The 18,152-nt window shown below is 34.4% G+C and overlaps 1 long non-coding RNA gene and 3 pseudogenes across 1 annotated transcript; 2 read left to right on the plus strand and 2 right to left on the minus strand.

Annotated features, from left to right (window-relative positions):
* On the plus strand, positions 237 to 827 carry OR5D136P (olfactory receptor family 5 subfamily D member 136, pseudogene; annotated as a pseudogene).
* Positions 9,473 to 11,193, minus strand: LOC138921104 (uncharacterized). The gene is made up of 2 exons (XR_011433387.1): positions 11,058 to 11,193; positions 9,473 to 10,965 (listed from the first exon to the last, which is right to left on the minus strand). It is a non-coding gene; the product is annotated as an uncharacterized lncRNA (long non-coding RNA).
* Positions 15,164 to 16,634, plus strand: LOC138921093 (olfactory receptor 4C46-like; annotated as a pseudogene).
* Positions 15,187 to 16,048, minus strand: OR4C322P (olfactory receptor family 4 subfamily C member 322, pseudogene; annotated as a pseudogene).
* Positions 16,635 to 18,152: the final 1,518 nt, after the last annotated feature.

The following is an 18,152-nucleotide window of genomic DNA, read 5'->3' on the forward strand; positions in this document are numbered from 1 at the left end:
ACATGAATAGAGTTGTTTTATAATGTTTGAAAAAGTAAAATTAACTAGGAATTCTTTTCTGAATCATTAGGTATTCCTGTCTTGGATACTTAACACCTATCAGGATTGTAACACATGTATTCTGTCTCACCTTATATTCTACACAGAAGAAAGTTAAGAATGCTTCACGTTCCAATTGTCCTCCATAATTCATTTATTCTAAGACTGATTTTCAGTTCCTACCATCAGGAAAAATATTTGCAACAGAGAAATATAACTGCTGGGGCCATATATACCCTCTTGGGCTTCTCATATTTCCCAGAACTGCTAACACCCCTCTTTGTGATGTTTCTGGTCATTTACAGCTTCAGTGTGGTAGGAAATCTTCGAATGATGGTGATTATCAAAACTAACCCCAAACTACACATACCCAAGTATTTTTTTATAAGCTATTTCTCATTTGTGGATTTCTGCTATTCCTCCATCATTACACCCAAGATGCTGGTGAGCTTACTTGCAGAAGACACAACCATTTTGTTTTCAGGATATATGGGGCAATTCTTTTTCTTTTGCACCCTTGTGATGACTGAATTAATTCCACTTGCTGTGATGGCCTATGACCACTTTGTGGCCATTTGCAACCCTCTGTGCTACACAGTTGCCATGTCACAGAAACTCTGTGCTGTGCTAGTACTTGCAGCATATGCATGGGGAGTAGCATGTTCTTTGCTACTCACGTGTTCTGCTAAGTTATCTTTTCAAGATGTCAATATAATTAATCACTTCTGTGAGCTGTCCTCCTTGATTTCCCTTTCTTGCTCTGATTCTTATCTCAGCCAATTGTTTCGTTATTGTTGCCACCTTTAATGAGTTGAGTACATTGCTCATCATTCTCATCTTATGTGTTCACTGTCGTGACCCTGAAGATGCATTCAGTTGATAGATGCTGCAAAGTCTTTTCCACCTGTGCTTCACACCTGACCACCATCACCATCTTCCATGCCGCCATTCTCTTCCTCCGTTAGGTACCCAACTCCAATAACTCCAGGTACACAGTCAAAATGGCCTCTGTGTTTTACACAAAGTAGTGATCCTCATGTTGAATCCTCTGATTTAGAGTCTGAGAAATAAAGAACTCAAGGAGACCATCAGCAAAATAATGAAAACATTTTCTACATATCAAATGCATATACTGGTAAATATTCACTTCAGTTTTTGCAGAACATCTTTCTGATTTTGTGATGAACTTTGTATCGAGTTGACTTTTAAAAGTCACTTTAGATTTTCAAAAAGAAAGAACATTTACAATGAAAAGACAATGAATTTTAAGTTAAAGAGACCAAATCTGATGGTATAAACCAGAGAAGATCAATTGTCCTGACTCCGTCTTTAGTTAAAAAAATGATGTAATATGACTTAGCTCATAAATTGATATGTGGAACAAAATAAATCATAGACAACATATCTGGTATATACTATATGTGCCATAAATGCTAGTTCTGTTATTATTTCTTCCTTGATAATTGAAAAGTTATAGGTGCTAAATAGGAAAACAATCTTGTGTTTTAAATTTAGTGACATAGATAACAGGAAAAGATGTAGTCTCACTTTCAAGAACCTCACAATCCAGAGTTGTTGGTAAATATAATAAAAGTGTGGGTGCGGAAAGAGATTGTAAAATCATTTGTTTCTGTGAGAGGGATTGTTTCATAATTGCATGCCTCCTTTACCTGACTCTGAAGGATAAGCAAGTTATTAAGAGAAACCAAGGAGAAAGATACTAGTTTTATTCAGGAGTAAAGAGCATGAACTATGTTCAAGAGATAAGTACATGTAACAATCTCAATTACTAAACACTTATTTTGAGCTACTATTGTATGCTCTATGCATACAGGGTATATTGTTAGGTGCTTAAAAGAATGAAAATTTGCATAACTTTTAGCTACTGTTCTAAATGATCTCTACAAGTGTTCCAGTGTATAGGATGAAAAGATTTATAAGAGATTTAGGCATGTTAGCTTGCTTCTTGAAATAGAACACAAAAAGAAAATATATTCATGTTCTATACTGTATGCTTCCTTTATATCACCTACCAATCAGTGTAAATATATTATTATTATTATTATTATGGCAGCTTGACCATGAGTATATCTTAGTTTTCTCCATCAGGACTCTCTAGGCAGTCTTCATAATATAATTCAACGGATTTGTTGTAAGTTTTGAGAGCTGTTTGCTTTCCTGGAATGTGAATGTTGCTTTAAATTAACTCTAATTTTTAATTATAATCTAAACAAAGAAAAAATCAAATCCAGATTATTGTGTATATGAGGGAGGATTAATTTTCCCAGTAACAGTGGAATATTTATTATAAGATGCCATCATAGACACAGGTGTCTAATGTGGACACTTTATTACATCACTTTGATCTTTTCTTTTATTTCTTCTATCATCAGTTTTGCTTGAAATGTTTTTTTAAGATTTTATTTTTTCCTTTTTCTCCCGAAAGCCCCCCAGTACATAGTTGTATATTCTTGTTTTGGGTCCTTCTAGCTGTAGCATGTGGGACGCTGCCTCAGTGTGGCTAGATGAGCAGTGCTATGTCTGTGCCCAGGATTCAAACCAACGAAACACTGGGCCACCTGCAGCGGAGCACGCAAACCCAACCACTCAGCATGGGGCCAGCCCCTTACTTGAAATTCTTATACATCAGTTTTCCCTTTTATACTTTTTGTGTCTGAATAAAATTCCAAATTTAGTCAGTAATATATTGAGAGAAGAAATTCTAGCAGTTTTTATTTAGGGTAAAATAAAAACTAGGCAACGATTTTATGTTGGTTCAATGAAATAATTTGATATGATTGTATGATTTTAAACTTAAAATGATAAATAAATATCACCTTTTTATTGTTGATATTTAGAGAAGAAATAACCAACATTGTTTTCTGTATTCACAAATAAATGGTCTTCCTCTAGACATTGTCATTTATTTGATATGTAAATAAACTAGAACAATGATTGCTACATAGCAGAAAAGTTGTACAAATTTTGTTGGGAATCAAGGATAAACAATCCATTTTCAGAGATTAAATCTTTTCTATCTTGGCAAAGGATGACTAAATTTTTGTGAAGTCAGAGACACAATCCCCTTACTTTTATTCTGAGGAAATGGAGATATGTATTGTTTAAGTGCTCTGACAACTGTTTTAAAATTAATAGGTGACACAATCAAAACAATAATTTGAGACTTCAACCCTACAGGCCTTAATACATTTCATTAAATACTGATATAAAATTTCATATGCTTTCCTTTTCTAACTTTAAATTTCAAATTATCTTTGGTAACTTCCATAGCTGCTATAGAGCTAGATTTTTATTAGTTTTATTCAACCTTTTTTACCTCATGTGCTTCTTAAATAAATTAATTTTTAAAATTTATAAATCTGTTAGAATTTTCAAATGACTTCAAAAATAACTTATAATAAGTTTCAGTGAAAAAGAAAAATCTAATGTCCAATGTATACTGTGGTTATGCTATGTTCATAAGAATTAACCTGAAATATACAGATCATCAGATTTCCTGTCATTTCTTTTGTCCCGGGAATCATGTTTAAATCCACCTGCTCTCCATAATTGTAGCCTTTAATAATCACACTAGCATATTACGTTGCACCCAAAATATATGTATATTGACCATTTATTTCATTTGTTAATAAAGTTATAAGTGATTTTCGTCTACACAGACCTATCATTATAATGATCATTATATTGGTCCTATTCAATAACTTAACTATGTTACAAATTTTTGTAAAATTTTCAAAAGTAAACTATAAAATGTCCCTGGAAATGCATCTCTTAATGATATTGATTGAGATGAATTTTATTTTTTTATTTCAATTTAAAACTATCCATGGATGAGTATTTTTACTACTAAAATAATACAGATTTCAGTATACTTAAATTTGGTCATCTTACAAAAAGAAGGATGGGAACACAGCTGTGGTTTTTTGAGTAATAGGGCTGTCACTCCATATTTCTTAACATCACACACATATTAAGTCAAAAGATCTCTAAACCCTTATCATTAATGATTTTAACAATTTACTAAATATAATTATATCCATTTCATTTGTCATTTAAGGTGTATCTGTTAATATTCTAGTTTTGAAATGGAATTGTGCAATCATTAGAGAAATTCACTTGTTTAGTTTCTTAGAAAGTTATGAAAAAGGCTTTAGTATGATTTATTAAATAACAAATTTAAAAAACATGTTACTGTTTCACTTAGTTGAATTTTTCTTAAATCAATATGATTAGGCTTTTGGCTTAAGTGTAGGAGGTAGAAAGCCAGAAAGAGATTTGCTTTCAATATTACAGTACAAAAAGCTAGATATTCTGCAAATTGAAAACATTTTCAAAACCCGTTGGATAGCTTGGCTCACTGTGCAACTAACCAACACAACCATAGAGTTGCCAGTAACAGCATTCCATTGCTAGGAAAAGGGGAAATATCAGGAGACTGTCTGGGATATATGTGCAAAGAGAAGGCTTACAGCTTAAAGTTAATAAGATATTAAACATATCTTGTAGGCCAAGCCCCATCCTAAGTATAAGGTAACACTAGAGGAATTTGGATCTTTTGGTACGTTGAGGTAGCCACCGTATCAACCACACTGAAGCCCAGCTCAACTCCCACACTTAATGTTATGCAAAAAGTGAGTTAATTTCCAGGCATAACTATCATTTACTTCAGTATCTATTGTTCTAAAAACCATATCCATTCTTAAGAAAAATTATATGGCACACAAATAAGTGGAAGAAAATAACTCACTACAAAAAGACAAAGATATTAACAGAATTAGATTCAGCTATGACCTAGATATTAGAAATAACAGACAGGCAATCTAAAATAAATATGACTCCTGTGGGCTCTAGTGCAAAGGTAGACAACACGAATGGATAGACGGGGATTTCAGCAACGTCATGGAACTATGAAATTGAATCAAATAAAAGTGCCAGGAAAAAATAAAAAATAACAGAGATAAAGGATATTTTTAAACTTTTTATTGAGATTATGATAGTGTACAACCTTGTAAAATTTCAGTTGTACGTTATTGTTTCTCGGTCGTGTTTTAGGTGCACCACGTCACCCTTTGTGCCCAACCTGCACTCCTCTTTCCCCTGGTAACCACTTATCTGTTCTCTTTGTCTACATGTTTAACTTCACTTATGAGTGAAGTCATACAGAGATTGTCTTTCTCTATCTGGCCTATTTCACTTAACAGAAGACCCTTAAGCTCCATCCATGCTGTTGCAAATGGGACAATTTTATCCTTTTTCATGGCTGAGTAGTATTCCATTGTGTACATATACCATATCGTCTTTATCCAATCATCACTTGATGGGCACTTAGGTTGCTTCCATGTCTAGGCTATTGTAAATAACACTGCAATGAACATAGTGGTGCATGGGACTTTTGGCATTGCTGATTTCAAGTTCTTTGGATAGATAACCAGTAGTGGGATGGCTGGGTAATATGGGATTTCTATTTTTAATTTTTTGAGAAAGCTTCATAATGTTTCCCATCACGGTTTCACCAGTTTGCATCCCCAACAGCAGTGGAGGAAGGTTCAATAAAGGGTATTTTTAAGGGGCACATAAACGGCTTCCACCTAGATGAGGAAAGAACTAGTGAAATTAAAGATAGAATGATAGAAAACACACAAAATTACATGCAAAGAATAAAAAGGACCAAAGAAAACATCAAAGAGCTCGGTACCAATATCAAATAGTAAAAAATACTATAATTTGAAACTCAGAAGCAAAAGAGAAGGAGGTTAGGGCAGAGGGAATATGTGTAGAGATAATGGCTAAGAACATTCCAAAATTAACAAAAGATACCCAAAACAAATCATGAAAGCTCAGAAAATACAAAGCAGAAAGAAAACCTACACACACACACAATAAAACGCAAAAGAACAAAAGTAAAAGAAAAAATATTGAATACAAGAATCATTATATATTGAACAGTGCTTTTCAACCTCAGAAATATTGGCATTTTGCACTGGGTGATTTTTGTTGTGAGGCACATTCCTGTGCATTGTATGCTGCTTAGCAGTGTCTGTGACCTCTTCACTATTGATGCCAGCAGTATTCCCTTGCAGTTGGGAAAATTAAAGACATTCCATGTGTTGTTAAATGTCCTCTTTGTGCTTGTTGGGATGGGGAGGATGGAATTGGGTATAAAACCAATTCTACTTTAGAACAGCTGATCTAAAGGAAAAAGTTAAGCATTATAGCACATTTCATTGCAGAAAATGTGAAAGTCAGAATAAATGGACAGAAAGTTGAAAATGTGAAAGGGGAAATAACAAAAAATTCAGGCACTCCAGAACGGTATACACGTGAAAATATCGTTCACAAATGGAAGACAAAACAACTTTTTTGGAGACTAACAGAAACTGACAGAATTTATTACCTGTAGGCATGTATTATTAGAAATATTAAAATATGTTATTCAGGGAGAAGGAAAATACTACCAGACAGAAAATTCAAGCTACACAAGGAAATGAACACTGGTAATTGCACAATGAATAAATGTATTTTGCTCATATTTTTATTGTTCTAAAAGACATCTGATTGTCTGAAGGGAAAATGTAGCATAAAATGACATTTACAGAGTCTGTACAAGTAAAATATATAATAGTAGCATGATAAGAGAACTTGTAAGTTTACTGTTTTTTAAGTCCGTAGAAGACCTATAATTTATTTGAAAAAGGTCTTTGTAAACTCTTAGAAAAACATTTTGATTTTAAAGAAATAAAAATATGAAGGCAATAGAGGAGGGAAAATAAGGGGAATCATAGAAAAATTCTTTCCAAAGAAGACAAAAATGAAAGACACAGGATAGATTAAACAAGTAGAGATAAGGTATAAAGATGGTAGATTTAATTCAGCCATATAAGTAATTACATTAACCATAATAGACCGGACACCCAATTTAAAGATGGAGGTTGTCATACTGGACACATAACAAAAAACTCCGGACTATCTAAATAAATCTTCTTAATTGTAAAGACATATTGTGTTAAATATGAAAAGATATAAAATATCTCATTCATGAATCTATTAATATAAAACAAAGTAGACTTTAGAACAAGAAATATTACTAAGGATAAGGAGGCCATAAAATAAGGAAGAAGTCAATTCATGATTATTCATAGCAATCTTAAATGTATTGATTGAAAGAGTATATATTGTTAAGATAGTAAGACTCCCTAAATTGATTAATAGATTCAATGAAATTCCAGCCAAGATCTCAATAAGACGTTTTTTATTAATTGACCAGCTGATTCATAATTTATATACAGTCAAAACTAGAAAAAATAAACAATATTGAAATTCACAAAATCATTGAAAGAATCTCACTACCTGGTTTCTTAATTTTTTAAAAATTTTTTTATTTTATTTTTTTCTCCCCATATCCCCGTGGTACATAGTCGTTTATCTTAGTTGCAGGTCCTTCTAGTTGTGGCATGTGGTACGTCGCCTCAATGTTGCCTGATGAGCAGTGCCATGTCTGCACCCAGAATCCGAACTGGGGAGACCCTGGGCTGCCAAAGTGGAGCACACGAACATAACCACTTGGCCACGGGGCCGGCCCCTCACTACCTGATTTCTATACTTACTATAAAACAAAGTAACTAAGGCAATGTGGTATTCAAAGTATAAACATATAGACCAATGGAACAGAGCAGCGGATCCAAATACAAACACACATCTAAATTATCAGATCATTTTCCACAGATACAAAGTGTGTACAATGGAGAAAAGACAGTCTTTTAACAAAAGATACTAGATCCCTTAAATACCCACGTGCAAAAGATCGGCTTCAGTTGATAAATCATACCACATAAAATAATTAACTCAAATGGTCATAAAACTAAATGTAAAATCAAATTTTAAAGCTTCCAGAAGAAAACATAAGAAAAATTACTTGTAATTTTACCTTAGACAAACAATTCTTAGATATAAATTCCAAATCATAATCGATAAAAGAAAAATGGTAAGTGAGATGACATCAAAATTAAAAACTTTGCTCCTTAAACAACACTGTTGAAAGAATGGAAAAGCTAGACATACAATAGAAGAACTTCTTTCCAAGCACACATCTGATAAAGAATTTGTATGCAGAATTTAGACAAGACTCTCAAAATTAAACAACACACTTCTGAATAAGCCAAAGGTCAAACAAGAGAAATTGTAGAACATTTTGAATTGAATGAAAATAAAAACAATCTATAAAATTTTAAAAGATATTTATAAAGTACTTAGAGGGAAATCTAGGGCTTAAATACCTATGTTAGAGAAGAAGAAATATCTCAAAACTAGAACCTTAACTTCCACATTTAGAAGCTAGAAAAAGGAAGGATGAACTAAAAACAAAAAAAAGGAAAAGGAAGCATATTATAAAGACTGGTACGTGCACCAATAATAGAAAGATGAAAAACAATGGAGAAAATCAAAGAGTTTGAACTTGAAAAGATCAGTAAAATTTATAAAATTTTATCTAGAATTTAAGAAAAATCAGATAAGATACAAATTACTATAATCAGGAGGCATACTGTCCTTGTAGAAATTAAAACGACTATAGCAAATATTAAAAACAACATATGCAAACACATTAGTCAACTTACATGATAAGGACAAATTCCTAAAAAGGAAAAATTACCAAAATTGACAAAAGAAGAAATAGAAATCTGAATAGACATATAAAAATAAATAAATTGAATTTGTTTTTAAAATATTCTTCCCTCCTACCAATATCTAGACACAGATGGCTTCACTACCTAATTTTACTAAACATCTATATAAAAATAATAGCAACTGTTGAATAACTCATGTTGAAAATAGACTAAGAGATCTTCTTTTCAATTTATCTATTAAGCCAGTAGTACCCTGATAACAAAGTCAAAAAAGAAACATGAGGAAAGAAAACACAATACGATATCTCTCACATTTGTAGATACAAATATTCTCAGCAAAAATATTAGCAAAATAAATCTAATAATGCACTTAAAGAGTAATAAATCACAAGCAAGTAAGATCTATCCCATGAATGCAAGGTGGGTTTAACAAACAAAAAGCAATCACTGTAACACATCAATTCTGTAAAATAAAACACAAAAACCATAAAGCCACCTCAATAATTGTGGAAAAAGTGTTTGAGACAATCCAACACCGATTTAAGACAAAAAAGTCTGAGCAAAGTAGAAATAGAGAAAGTTACTTCAACCTACCAAACATTCTTCTGGCACCACACTGAATGTTTACGGAGTGAGTGATTTCCCCCTAAAGTAAAAAAATAATGCTGGATGCCCACTCTCAGTTCTGATGATAGATGGACAGATATTTAGAAAGGTAGATAGATACATGGATGACATATAGATAGATGGATAAATAGATGATGGATTAATAAATCAGTCAGTCATTTGAATTTGAAGTAAAACTGATTTTATTCACAGACTTTATGATCTTATAAGTAGAAAATGGCAAGTATTCCACATACACACAAAAAAACCACTAGAATAACTGAGTTCATCACAGTCACAAGATACAAAATCATTATACAAAACACAATTTTATTTCTAAATATTAGCAAAATAAAATCTGAATGTGAAATTAAGAAAACAATGTGATTCATGATAACATAAAAATACTTAGAATTGAATTTAATGAAAGAACAGTACTTAATCCTGAAAAGTACAAAACATGTTAATTGGTACTGGTATAAATAGACAAATATATCAATGTAATAGAATCAGTGATCCAATAATAAACACATAATGGCTGATTGCTTTTTGTCAAAGCTACCAAGGCTATTTATTGGGGAAGGATACTCTTCGCAATAAATAGTAAAAAGTAATTGACTACTCACATGCAAAAATGATGAACTAAAACCTATACTTCACACCAAACACAGCATTAACTCAAAATGGATCATAGACCTAAATTTACAAGCAAAAAGTACAAATTATATATCTGATGATAGTTTTACATCAATAATATATAAAGAATACTTACAACGAAGGTACAGTCACGCACTGCATAATGATGTTTCAGTCAATGATGGACCACATATTCATTAGACAGTGGTCCCATAATATTTGTACCATGTAGCCTAGGTATGCAGCAGGCTGTACCATCTAAGTTTGTGTAATTACACTCTAAGATGTTTGCACAATGACCTATTGCCTAGTGATGCATTTCTCAGAATTTATCCCCTTCATTAAGTGTTGCATGACTGTATAGAAAAGCAAATACAATCATTAAAATAGACAAAATACTTGAATACACATTTTAACAGAGAAGATACAATCTAAAAGGAATATTATGAGTTGGAAAGAGGCAGAATGACATGCTATGAGTTTGAGGTTCCTCGTTTAAGGCGTAAAAAAATCAAAGACTTAAGAACAAAAATATTCTAAGTTAAATATTTTTATGATATTGTTAGGTTTCTAATCCTAATTTCTAAGTCCTGTCTAATCGTCACCCTAATTATGATAGTTGAATCAATATACCTGTGAGCTGATCCTGGGGAATCAAGACAGTGAACTATCTCTGCTCAGTATATAAGGTGAAACTTTTGGATTTGTTTTGGGTTGACAATAAATTAGGTCTTATTATCAGCCTAGAACAGTAGGAAGAGAATTTTCCTGTTTTAACTCTGAAGTAGGTAAATAACTCGGGTTTTTTTTGTTCTGGTCAGGTAATACAAAAACAGTAAGTTCAGGAAAGTGATATTTTGACTTAAAAATTAGTTCAAGAAATGGAGAAAACATCGGATTATGTTTCCAGTCTAGAATCTCTTCACTCAGTGTCATTGTATGTGAGTATGTGAAGGTGTGTTTATATTCCTCCTGATGTCCTGGAAGGAAGGCAGAGGATAAAATTCCTCAACTTCCATCTTCCTTTTCTTTAGGGACAGGCCTGAAAGGAAGACCCCACTTAGATGGAATACACAGCATAACCACTTTCTCCAACCAACAACTTGAGTTAACTTGGAAAAAGTTTTCACTTACCTCCTTTTTATTCTGCTTTCATTCTCACTTACCCCTCCAGTTTGAAAATCTGTGTTGCTGTCTCTCCAGGGTTTTAAACCACTCTGTCCTTGGTTCTGTATTGTGAAAACAGAGTTTTCTGGTATAGCTCTGGGAACTCTTCTTTTGGAAAATTTCCTTCATGGACGACACACTGATTTAGACCTGACTCTTCTTTGTCCTTTGTCACACTAGTCTAGGCCTTGGGGAGCTAGACTAGACAGATGTATGGTTCTAAATCAATGTTTCTACCCACCATTGTAGCTGTACTATTTTCATAATTATCATGTTAATCTAATTCCAGAGTTGGCAAAAGAAACAACTGCTTTGAAAAAGTACTGTAAACTTTACGTGGTGCATAGTACCAATAGGTTTCACAACAATCACTTAATGTATATCTGAAAACAATATTTAAAAATTATGATTGGGACTGGCCCCATAGCCGAGTGGTTAAGTTCGTGCACTCTGCTTTGGCGACCCAGGGTTTTGCTGATCCTGGGCACAGACATGGCACCACTCATCAAGCCATCCTGAGGTGGTGTGTCACATAGCACAACCAGAGGCACTCAAAACTAGAATATACAATTATGTACTGGGGGGACTGGGGAGAAGAAGAAGGAAAAAATAAGAAGATTGGGAACAGATGATAGTGAAGGTGCCAATCTTTAAAAAAAATTACGATCGCTATGAATGGTAGATTGATCAAAAATATTATAATGAAAAATGTAAGAGTCAGATAATTAGCCACCTAAATGTTTAATTTATACATCTAAATATCCAGACTACATATTAAGTTTGTTATCAAAGATACAAATTCATAAGTGGTTGGCTTTAGTTTTTCTCTTGTCATGGTGTTTTGTCTTCATGTAGACTTAAGGAAGGAGTTAAAAAATTAATGATGAGTGCTATAACTTAACTGATGTTTGGTCAAATTATGTGAAATAATTGGGTTGTTGGCAAGATCTGCTAATGGTGCTGATATACCCTCAGGTCTAATTAGCCATAGCTAAGAAACTTCACAGAATTTACCTACTAATAGGATATGTGTTAGCACTTGTAAGGCTGAAGAGAAGGGCCGTATCCAGAGGTGCCATTTGTAAATCAACAAAGATACTAATCGCAGCTCAGCTAGTTGGCATTTTATTTATTTAGTTAGTTAGTTAGTTTTTAAAGATTGGCACCTGTACTAACATCTATTGAGAATCTTCATTTTTTTTTTTACTCTTCTCCCCAAAGCCCCCCAGTACATAGTTGTATATTCTAGTTGTGAGTGCCTCTGGTTTTGCTATGTGGAACGTTGCCTCAGCATGGCCTGATGAGTGGTGCCATGTCCACGCGCAGGATCCAAACCAGAGACAAAACACTCGCCCGCTGAAGTGGAGTGTCCGAACTTAACCACTCAGCCACGGGGCCAGCCCCTAATTGGCATTTTAATCTTACAACTTCACTTTGTTCTTGGTGAAGTAACAGCTCCCTGGGGCCCTGGCCATGAAGCCACGTCAGACAAGTTCATAGTGAAGTTGTTTTTTCCAGGAAGTCATTTAATTATAGAATCTGAGATTTCAATGGCTCTTACAAGTCATATAATTACCCCTCACCCCCACCAATCTGAGGTTGAAATCTCTTCTTCAGCATGTCAGGTATCAGGAAAGATAGAATAAATGACATTACTACCAACTTAGGAGTAAAAATATTTTGAGGACTTTTGTGCTTATTGATATATATTTAAAATAGTTAGAATCATATTACCTATTCAAATTTGCATCCAAGTTTTTCCCCACTTAACATTAAAATATAAAAATTTCGCTGTGATATCTCATAATTTTTAAAAAATCTATTATGAAAACTACATATTATTCAAATATATTCACTATATTTTACTTATCCATTTCTCTAATGTTGGAATTTCCCTGCAGTTTCTCAATTTCCACAGCTTTTAATCATTGTATTTAAAATATTTATACATAATTTTTTTCTCTTTTAAAAATATTTTCCTTTAAGGTTTATTCCTAGAAAGGTTATTGTGGAGTCAAAGAAAAACGAGAAAGTAATTTGTATTTATTCATAGTTATTTCTAAATCACTTTTATTAATTATATCTTATTTTTAATTTATGTCACTATACTCTTTTCTGATCTGTTGCAGAGTTCACCTCAGAACAAGAAAATTCAGCAAAGCCATGCACTTTGTTCTCACATATGTATAAGATCTCTATTTTGGATAATTAAATAGTAATGTTCTTTTCCACTATCTTTGAAAGGAAAAGAAACATTTTTGCAGAGTACAATTTCTTATATTTATGTTTCCTCTTTTCTTTCCTTTGGGAAATTTATGTCCCCAAATCTCCTCATTCTATTAGTAAAGTAATTTCCTATATCCAGGAATGATGCATGATGGATGTTATGGTGGATGGGACAAGATGATGTGAAAATGCATATGGCAGACACACAAAGGAGTGAGAGGATCTCATGGATGGATGACCTGCTGCCATTTGTAATAAAATGTTGGGGGAGGGATTTCCAAAGGTATTTAACAGGAACCCTTTTTAAGACTTTGTGTGGACAAATATATGTTAATATAAATAACAAGTGTCCAACAAATTGACTGAGTGGACGTGTAATAGGTACTTATAGTAAGTAATAGATTTTAAACGTGTTTGTGTGTATATATGTAGAGAACTTTATTTAGCAGACTCTTTCTTTCTGTTCTCCACACTAGGTTTGTATTTTTAGAGGTTTAAAAATAAGGGTTTCCTTAGCTTGACAGATCCTTATGTATTGAACACCTATCCAAGAATTTTTTTGTTATCCCTGTCTACTGAAGCTGGAAATTTCCTGAATGTGACTATGTTAAATTGTATTTGGAACAGAATTTTGAAGAACAATACCTATTAATTAACAAACACGATAGTTATCTGAAAAGTAAAATGAACCAATAACATACTCTTTCCTTAAGGCAATTAATATTTTCCTACTTACCCTATAAAGTGTGTCAGAAACTATTAAACTGGAAGGCAGCTTCCTTTCAAAAGTTTGTTTCTCATAAAGAAGAGAGTAGTGATAAATATAGTGGGAGGATGAGAAGGCTGGAATTCCTATGTTTGTAGCTGGGGAAGCGTGCATATTTTTACAAATGAAGATGTAGGAAGTGTGATAATTCACCCAGCATTTATTCATCACACAATAGGTGCCAGGCATTGCAGATGTTATGCCAGGCACTGTGCTAGGCACAGCAAGAAAATACACGTGAATAGCATAGTGTTTTGGTAGGTACCAGGGAGTGTGTGTCACCTATGACTTATTTGTTTCCCTGATCTGTCTACTTATGACAAATAGTTATTGACCACGTCTTTCTTTCCAGTTAGAGCCGTGGGTTCAAATGTAAATTCTCCTGGAAGAGGGAATGACTTTTACCTTACAAAATATATCTGAGAGTTGCAATTTGTAAGCTCACAGACACAGAAGAGGGTTTGGAAGCACAGGACATCAAAATAACTAAGCAAAGTCACAAAGTTGGAGGGGACCAGCCCCATGGCCAAGTGGTTAAAATTCCACGCCTTCTACTTTGGAGGCCTGGGTTCTCAGGTTCAGATCCCAAGTGTGGAGGTATTCCATTCATTGCCCATGCTCTGGAGGCACCCCACATACATAATAGAGGAAGATCAGCACAGATGTTAGCTCAGGGGTAATTTTCCTCAAGGGAAAAAAAAATAGAGGAGAATTCACAACAGACGTTAGCTCAGGGCAAAACTTCCTCACACACAAAAAAGTCATAGATTTGGAACCAGGAGAATCTAGATGTCAGATATATAGTATTTTCTCAGTAAACTACATGTCAAATATTGCCCTTTAGAGGTTTTATAAGTGACAGGTACTAGGTGTCTGAAGAGATTGAAAGCATCATGGAGGTAATGAGGAAGAATTGAAACAATTACTGGGGCAAAGAGTGCCAAGGACATGCTCCATGTTTACAGTGACTACTCCATTTTTGTACTATGAAATACAAACTACAACCCCTTCATGATTATTAGGTATTTTTTTTTTATCCCTTTGTAGGTAATGTAGGCCTCAGGAAGGTGTTACTTCCTGAATGGATCACCTCACACCTCCCAACAATATGACGGAATTTATTCTCTTGGGACTCACACAGAATCCAGACTTGCAAAAATACACTTCATTGTCTTTTTGTTCATTTTTCTGTTTACTGTGCTGGCCCATTTGCTCATTGTCATCACCATCTCCCTCAGCCTCACACTTTCATCTCCCATGTACTTCTATCTTACTTACTTGTCCTTTGTAGATGCCTCCTATCCCTCTGTCACCACTTCCAACATGAACATCAACAAGCTGTGCCAGAGAAAAACCATTTTCCTCAGGGGCTGCCTGATTCAGCTCTTTGTAGAGCACTTTCTCGGAGGATCAGAGATCATCCTCCTCATTGTCATGGTCTGTGATAGCCATGCGGCCATCTGCAGGCTTCTGTACCACATGAGCTCATGCAACAGGGGCTCTGCCACCTCCTGATGGTAGTGGTCTAGATAAGGGGGATCCTACACCCTACTGTGCATATTCTTTTCATGCTCGACTTGCCCTTCTGTGGTCCCAATGTCATTGACCGCTTCATGTGCAATCTCTTCCCACTGCTGAAACTTGCCTGCGGGGACTCCTACATGCTCGGAATGGTGGTGGCAGCCAACAGTGGGGCCAAGTGCTTGCTTATTTTTTCCATGCTGCTCATCTCCTTCATAGTCATCCTGACCTCCCTCAGGTCCTATGGCTCCAAAGGACAACACAAATACCTCCCAACTTGTGTCTCCCACTTCACTGTAGCTGTACTCTTTTTGTGCCTTGGATATTCACCTGCATGTGCCCTGTTGCCACCTACCCTGTGGTCAAGTTAGTGACTGTATTCTTTGCAATCCTCATTCCTGTATTAAATCCTGTCATTTACAGAATGAGAAACATGGAGGTAAAACATGACATAAGGGGAGACAAGTACCATATGATTACACTCGTTTGTGGAAGGTAATCAAACACATACATACCAAGAACAGATTAGTGATTACTAGAGGAGTGGGCAATGAGGGAGGGTGAAAGGGGTAAAGGGGTACACATGTATGGTGATGTATAAAAACTAGACTATTGGTGTTGAATATGATGCAGCCAATAAAGAAAATGAAATATAATAATGTACACCTGTAATTTACATAATGTTATAAGCTTATATAACCCAAACAAAATAATTTAAAAAAACAAAGAAAGGCAAAGGGAGAATTGATGATAGAAGGAAAAAGCAATGTCACAACAGCAGCAGAAGGAGAACAAGTGATGTGATGCTGGGCTATGAGCCAAGAATGCAGGTGGCCTTTAAAAGGTGGAAATGGTAAGGAGACGAATTCTTTCCCCAAGGCTTCAGAATAGTCAGCTCTGTCAATGTCTTGATTTTAGCCCCATAAGTCTCATTTCTGATTTATGAAGAGAACTATAAGAGAATAAATTTCTATTGTTTTAAGGCAAAAAAAAATGCCCCAAGGATTTTGTTGAAGATGAGAATAACTTAGGCTGTTCACGCCGAGAAGGTGATGATGTATATAAATAGGGAGGATTATATCTGTCATGATATGTGCAAGAACATCAACAAATTTTAAAGATCACTGACAGAAAAAGAAGTCCCAGATACTAATGTTTATTGAGTAATTAATAATGGCCAAGCCCTCTGACATGTGCTTTAATGTACTTTACCATGGCACCAATGCTCACGTGCATAGGTTCAGGCTTTGTAACAGAAGAACAAGCATAAACACATAGTGTGATGATCCTAGAGGATGCTTCCTCCAGGCTCGCTGCTCCTTTACTGAATGTTCATACGTATGTGACTGGGCTGGAATTGGCTTTTCCATAGAATCTTGATCTCAGAACTTCTTTTCTTTTTGCTTAGCCTTTGGTAAAGCAAAAAAGAGGACAGATGTTCTTTGATAGATGTATGGGGCAGGGACTGCTGGGGAGTGAAAGAATCACTGATGATTTTTTTTGACACTACGAATTTGTCAAAAGCAAAAAGAGGACTGCACAAAAGGAAGAAGGATAGTTTATAATGGATCTCTAATATTTTTCCTTGGCACAAAAATTAAGCCTGAAATTTTGAAATTACTCTTAATTTGGTCTTATTTTCTTAAATATCTTTATGGCTCACATATTTTCTTGAATATAAAAGATGTTTTTTTTTCCCCTTACCAAGACTTGAGAAGCCATTTGAAGCAACAAAGGTAAACATTCTTTTACTTAATCTGAGCAAAAAGGCATATGGCCAGGATCCAAAGCTATCGCTTTGTAGATGTCATACATATATTTACGTTAAATGAGCACTTTATTATCTATCAGGCACATTCACTTCGTTTAGGTGACTTATCCATGTAGTAAATTGGTAGTCCCATTATTACTATCCCCATTTTACAGAGTAGCAAATTGAAGTCGAGAGAGATTTACTAATTTACTTCCCTCAAGTCACAGATCCAAGAGTTTCAACTACAAAATTTGAACCCAAGTCTTCTAAATCTCAGTCCTACTTTCTTTCACATAAAGCACAGTTGTCTGTGGTATGTTGTATATAGCAAAGGAACTTTTCTGCAGTCTTAATGATTCACTTTATCCTTCATGAAAGATGGTGTTAAGTTTGCTGTAGCCTCATGACAAATGCAGCCATATCTTTAAGTGGTAATGCTGCTCTATGCATGTGGAACATATCAGGTCATTTTACATTAATATATAATATTTTATAAGTCAAAGCTTCTATAACTGTAACACCCCAACTTGTGTTACTTCTCACAAATGTCCCTTTTTCAAATTCACTAGTCATATGGAGCTATGTAATTTGACTATACAGTGATGCCAGAGCATGGTATACCTGTTCTTTGGGGTGATTGTGTGTTCTAACTTATACCTGACTGTCTAAAGTTCATAAGGTATAGAACATTTTCTCACAAAGTCTGAGCCTAGAAGATAATATAAACAGGACTTAATCTATTAAAAATGATCAACTTTGCAATTGCTGATGAAAATTAAACATTTCAACACAACCT

This window comes from Equus caballus, chromosome 27 (assembly GCF_041296265.1).
Source record: "Equus caballus isolate H_3958 breed thoroughbred chromosome 27, TB-T2T, whole genome shotgun sequence".
In the NCBI taxonomy this organism is placed as follows: Eukaryota; Metazoa; Chordata; class Mammalia; order Perissodactyla; family Equidae; genus Equus; species Equus caballus.